The 6,692-nt window shown below is 46.0% G+C and overlaps 1 long non-coding RNA gene across 1 annotated transcript in view; it reads right to left on the bottom strand.

Annotated features, from left to right (window-relative positions):
* Nucleotides 1-520: 520 nt before the first annotated feature.
* The window catches only part of LOC310755112, a 29,880-nt gene continuing 23,708 nt past the window's right edge, over nt 521-6,692 (bottom strand). Inside the window, exon 3 of the long non-coding RNA XR_014544161.1 lies at nt 521-1,596. This is a non-coding gene — a long non-coding RNA (uncharacterized lncRNA). The remainder of the gene's footprint in view (nt 1,597-6,692) is intronic.

Below are 6,692 nucleotides of genomic sequence, written 5' to 3'. Positions count from 1 at the left end.
GGGCCCCGAATACAGTTTTGTGCAATGGCTTGTCACAGGGTTTCCATATTTCAAAAAGTGAAAATCCAGACACAAAAAGCTGTTGAGCTTATATTACGTTCTGTCCAGATGCTGCTAATGTCCAGGAAATACCTGCTGTGTCCAGAAATTTCCTGCCGTAGGGCAACCCTAGCTTGTAATAATGCATGACTGCCACTACTTTTAGAACCAGCATTCTGGATCAACTCACTTCATTGGCTTCAGTGATGCAGAACGCATCTCTTCCCCAATGCTGTCAGATGCAGGATTAGTGCAGGATAAAGCTGGAATCCCTAGGAACCATAATCTGCCGTAAGGTAAAGGTAAAGGTACCCCTGACCATTAGGTCCAGTCGTGACCGACTCTGGGGTTGCGGTGCTCATCTCGCTTTATTGGCCGAGGGAGCCGGCGTACAGCTTCCAGGTCATGTGGCCAGCATGACTAAGCCGCTTCTGGCAAACCAGAGCAGCGCACGGAAATGCTGTTTATCTTCCTGCCGGAGCGGTACCTATTTATCTACTTGCACTTTGACGTGCTTTCGAACCGCTAGGTTGGCAGGAGCTGGGACCGATCAACGGGAGCTCACCCCATCGCGGGGATTCGAACCGCCAACCTTCTGATCGGCAAGTCCTAGGCTCTGTGGTTTAACCCACAGCGCCACCCGCGTTCCTATAATCTGCCGTAAGGAGTTGCTAATAACTTTTATCCTCTGTGAAGCATTATCTGCAAGTAAGTATGGAGGTGAGTATGGAGATGGAGGGGAAATGGCTGCCTCTGCTTTCATAACTTTTGACATAACCTGCCCCATGTCGCGATGTCATTACACCTTGTATTTCCCTGCCAACCAATGATATAAAGTAGAGGGAGAGAAATGCACTGCGTAAGAACAGGAAGTCACGTGGTAGGAACTGAAAGGGACCACCCTTTGGGGCAGCAATCCCATGTTTTTCTTGGAGAGTGTGTGGAAAATAAAGAGCGTAGGAGGACACCAACTTACCATCACAGTTATGTAGAAGATTCTTACTCTGCTTGGCATGCTCCTCTTCCTCCGGGATGGTTTCCATAAGTTGGTAGCCCTTGTAGCTTGAGTAGAGTCCATGGGATGTCAAGGGATCATCATCCAGATACTGATCTGAGAAGGTGGAGCTGCTCTTGTCTCCTTCGTGCCAACGAAGACCCAGGTCTGAAGCACAGGAAGACTCCAGAGAAGTAGGGTCATGAGCAGATGATGAGAAGTCATCAGATTCTCCACTCTCCTGGCTAAAGGTACTTCCATCGTCTGAAGCTTCAGAGTAACGTTCGTAAGACCCATCATCGCTGTCTTCTAAGCCCTCGTCTCCTTCTTCGGTGGGGTGGGGATCCGCTTTGCTTCCCAGGTTGGCGAAGGAAGAATATATGGAGTCGCCTGCTTCTTGGACAGCCTCATAGACCCGAGACATCCATGAGGACAAGGGCTGGAAGAAACTCTGGACATCCTGGGCAGACATGCTTTTTTGAACACCATGAACAAGTAAAGTGATGGGTCATAAACTCCAGCTGTTCATCTCTGCCAGCATGCCAGACTCAGAGGTCTGTGAGCTACAGAATAAGCATTGCAAAAGGTTATCAAAATATTGCCTGCCCCCCTTTTAACTTCTGTTAGACTACTAAAATTATCCAAGCTGAGAGAAAGAAAGAGAACACAGAAAAGAGAAAGGAGAAGTGTCCACACACCACAAAGCAGAAGGAGAGAATGCTTTCACCCAAATTCGCAACACAACCAGGGATTCACCAAACCGAAAGCACAGGATGAATGTTGAAAGTTAATCTATAACTAGGTAGTGCAAGGGATGGTTCAAATCATGCTTACAGGTTCCCCAAATAACAATAAAGCAGATAGTGTTGGGGTGGATGCAGAGGTTTAAATTCCCTTGCTGAACACAGCAGATGGATGGGGATATAAATCGTATACTCCCCATTCAACAGTTGGTTGATCGGCTGGGGTGGCTGCAGGTGCCAATGGATGGATCCTGTAGGCATGGCATCCTGTATATGTTTGCGAGTGTTCATGTGCAGGATAGCCACAGCCATTGCTGGCATGTGGCCAGCAGAGGATTGGCAAAGGGGGATCAAGACCCTTCCTCCGTTCCTGATGTAATTGGAAGGCCACAGTTTAGCAGAAGCAATAGTTTGCCGCTGCATCCAAACCAATAAACTAGGGTTTGTATTTACCCTGCAAACCATCGTTTTAAATTCTGGTACGGAGGTTGGGTGCAAATTACAGTTTGCTAGGTTGGTTGTAACAGCAAATTATGGTTTGCATTGATCAGTGAGTGAGTGATTGATTCTGAGCACCTGACGGAAGGAGCCTAAGGCTCAATTGCATACAGTGGTACCTCGGGTTAAGTACTTAATTCGTTCTGGAGGTCCGTTCTTAACCTGAAACTGTTCTTAACCTGAAGCACCACTTTAGCTAATGGGGCCTCCTGCTGCCGCCACACCGCCGGAGCACAATTTCTGTTCTCATCCTGAAGCAAAGTTCTTAACCTGAGGTAATATTTCTGGGTTAGCGGAGTCTGTAACCTGAAGTGTATGTAACCTGAAGCGTATGTAACCCGAGGTACCACTGTAATGCCTTTTCATGCCAGCTGAACCAGTATTTGCTACACTTGCTGTCTCTAATCCTCTGGTATGAAGTTCCCCATAATTTCAAATAAAACTGTCTTGGAATCCGAAACAAAGTGGCTCGCCACCAAGTAATTGTTTCCCATTAATCATACCCCTGTTTAGGTTTTACTTTCATCCCAACCCTTTTAAGAGCACGTATTTTGCCTTGGAGGAAAAGGAACAGCAACAATTAATTGCATTCTCCATTGTTTCCGATGCATTAAAAAAAGGGAAGCAAACTCTATATTGTCTAAATCTGACACCCATTGTTCATTAACGGCTAGGAGCAGGTTCTAAAATGCAAGGTTGCCATACAGAGCAAATGTGCTGGAACAGTACAAAAAACACAATCGCAGAAGTCTCTGAAATACCTGAGTGCAAAGAAAGGATTCCTGCAAAAGCAGATGCAGAAAGATTGTTCAGCTTGAGCTGATAGAAACTCGAACAACCCAGGGAGGGGATCTATGTGTTAGGCTTGCAGGCTGAATGGAACAGCTCTGTAGAAGAGCATGCAGAAGGCCTTGGTTCAATTCTCAGAGCTCTCTAAGGAAGCAGGGAGAGACCCCACTCTGGAACCCGGGAGCCATCAAAAGTATAACTTTAATAATCACACAGTTTCAATGCAACAAGCGATTTTTTTAAAAAAAAATGGAGACTACGTTTAGCAGCCAACACATGATAAGCACATACACTGACTTTCCTCAGATGAAAAATAGGGACATTTCTCACTCTCCGCAAAGGACAGTCCTTGACCCCCCCCCTCATTTTTTGTCCCTCCCCAGCCTACAGAGCATTTTCTGTCAGAAGAAGCCTGAATGCCACCACGGCTTCACCAACGGGACACAGCACACAAGCCCTCCACCGTCCCGAGAAAACTACTTAATCCCAATTTTGTTTTAATTTATTTAGGAGGGAGGCAAGATTGGGCACGGATGCACGAAGCATAGAAGAAGAAGAAGAAGAAGAAGAAGAAGAAGAAGAAGAAGAAGAAGAGGAGGAGGAGGAGGAGGAGGAGGAGGAGGAGCCTCAGTACCGGCAACTTCTCCTCCTCTTTGCCTGCTCTCCACCAGCCATTATGAGCTGTTTTTCCAGCTGCACTGGCTCCCGGTGGAGTACAGGGTCAGATTAAAGCCCTATGCGGCCTAGGACCCACGTACCTACGGGACCGCCTCTCCTGGTATGCCCCGCGGAGGACCTTAAGGTCCATAAAGAGCAACACTCTAGAGGTCCCGGGCCCTAAGGAAGTCAGATTAGCCTCAACCAGAGCCAGGGCCTTTTCAGTGATGGCTCCGGCCTGGTGGAACGCTCTGCCTCACGAGACCAGGGCTCTGCAGGATCTGATTTCTTTCCGCAGGGCCTGTAAGACAGAGTTGTTCCGCCTGGCCTTTGGCTTGGAATCAACTTGATCCCCTTCCCCTCTTTCCTCTTTCCTCTTTCCTTTTTCTTTTCTCTTTCTGTGATGGAACTCCTATTTGGGGACTTCCCTGGCTTTTCTCCGGCCCATGTAGGACCAGTCTGGATAGTTGGCCTTGGTGAAGATTAGACGTTTTCATCCCCAAAAAGTTTTTGATTTGAGTTTCTACTGAAATGAGGCTGCATTTTAATGTTGTATTTCAACCTTGTTTTTAAGTTGTATTTTAATCAATTGTTTTATACCTGGTGTTAGCCGCTCTGAGCCCGGTCTTGGCTGGGGAGGGCGGGGTATAAATAATTTTTTATTACTATTATTATTATTATTATTATTATTATTATTATGGGAGGAGGCCAGCAGCGGCGACCATAAAGAGGCAACGGGATGCTCCATCAGAAGCCGCTGCTGCCGTCGCTTCCCCTCCCCAAGCTTGGTGGCGCTGGCGGGAGGAATTGAGACATTCCAGGATCAAATCAGAAACCAAGATGGCTTTCATAATTCCAGGACTCTCCCTGCAAAATAGGGTCCCTGGAGGGTATGTCTGAATGAGCTCTTTGGCCTAGAAATTCAGAACCAGCTGGATATGGCAGAAGCACCCACGTTTATTGATTTCAGCCTTCCTTAACCCGAAGCTTTTGACTACAACTCCCATCAGAAAGCATGACCAACCATTAGGCAGATGGGAGTAGCAGTCCTTCAACATCTGGAGGACATTGGATTGGGGAAACCTAGTTCACGGATCTGCCCCGCTGACAGTGACGGGAGAAGGGGACTAAATCTCTTCCCCAAAGTTGCACAGAGGTGAATCTTTCCCCTGCCTGAACCTCGCCTCCTAGCGCTTTGTATGAGCTAAACAAGATATACGTAGCTTAGGGCCCCACTCTCTTGGGGGCCCAAAAAAAATTTAAAGGGAGAAAAAACTGGATGCACATTTCCAAAATATAGGATAAAAAAACAACCCACAATTATTATTCCATGTTATAGCAAGTTTCGAGAGACTAAATTGTAAATTGTGTTTCTAAAGGAACTTTTGTTATTGCCAAATGCCAATGTGTTTGCATTATTAAGTTTGTTATGAATAAAAAATCATTTTAAGTTAGAGGTTAATAATTATTTCACTATTAATATACTTCTTCTTAATTGTATTTCACTATTAATATACTTCTTAATTGTATTGTATTTCAGTTCAACAAACACTTTGATAAAATACATATTTTGTTATGTGCAAATCGCTTTAGATACCTATTAGGTCCATAAGTTACCATATAGCATATATTCAACACAAAAAACAGCAACAATTTGTTGTTGACAAAGGACAGCTGGACATATAAAGGGCCCCATTACCTTCAGTAGCTTAGGGCCTCATCAAACCTAAATCAGGCCCTGTTGTCACTGTAGCCCATTTGCCCCCTAAAGTAAAGGGACCCCTGACTGTTAGGTCCAGTCGCGGCCGACTCTAGGGTTGCGGCGCTCATCTCGCATTAGTGGACAAGGGAGCCAATGTACAGCTTCTGGGTCATGTGGCCAGCATGACTAAGCCGCTTCTGGTGAACCAGAGCAGCGCACGGAAACGCCATTTACCTTCCCACCGGAGTGGTACCTATTTATCTACTTGCACTTTGACGTGCTTTCGAACTGCTGGGTTGGCAGGAGCAGGGACTGAGCAACGGGAGCTCATCCTGTCACGGGGATTCGAACCGCCGACCGTCTGATCGGCAAGCCCTAGGCTCTGTGGTTTAACCCACAGCGCCACCCGTGTCAAGATAGGGCATACATGAGCACAAAGGCTGAGCACAAATTCCTCTTCCTCTTGGTACATCCATTACAACCCCCATCCCAAGACAACAGAGCGAACAGGTAAATGTTCTAAATAGCTTTGACATCACCTTGCCCATTTTAGCAAAAAGGAAAAACTGTTTCCTACTTCAGTTTCCCAGTATAATTCATAAGTAGCAGCACTGTCTCTATATATACACACCCAAGGCTACAACAATACAAATGCCATCTTTCTCCCACAGTACAGGCTGCGGTTCAAGGCGATATGAGCCTTTCCATTATAAATACCACATTTTAAAGGATTTACTTGTCAATCATGTAAGAATTACTTTCAAATGCAAATCACTATAGCGTGCAGGCAAGTCTTCTCAGCCCCAGACCCCACTTTTTCCTCCCACTTTCCTCAGTTTTTAAAACCTACCCTGTTTATTAATAATTCACATTTTTTAAAAGCTTTGGTAAATATATGTTTGCACTGCTGTCTGTGGCAGCTCCAAAAAGCTCCGACGCCCACAACGCAGCGAAGGAGAGATGTTGTCATTTTTATTTTATTTTTTTAAGGCCCTCGCATTGCAATACTTGTCAGGAGAAAGAAAGACTTTGCAAAGCTCTCAACAAAGGGAACTTTTTAACAGAGCGATATCGGTGTTTGTGGAACAGTGAGAGCGTGGCGGAGAACAAAACAAAAGGCTAACGCGAGCCCCACAAGCTACACGATGCAAGACCTCTCCTCACATTTCTGGAAACGGGTACAAATCCATGAGAGGGGAAGGAGCAGGGACGCCTTTCCCTGCACTGCTTCCCAGTCCCAACTGCTGGCCTTCCTCATGGCACAGGAATA

This window comes from Podarcis filfolensis (genome assembly GCF_964270895.1).
Source record: "Podarcis filfolensis genome assembly, contig: HAP1_SCAFFOLD_272, whole genome shotgun sequence".
NCBI classification, from domain to species: domain Eukaryota; kingdom Metazoa; phylum Chordata; class Lepidosauria; order Squamata; family Lacertidae; genus Podarcis; species Podarcis filfolensis.
This window is presented reverse-complemented; position numbering and strand designations above follow the sequence as displayed.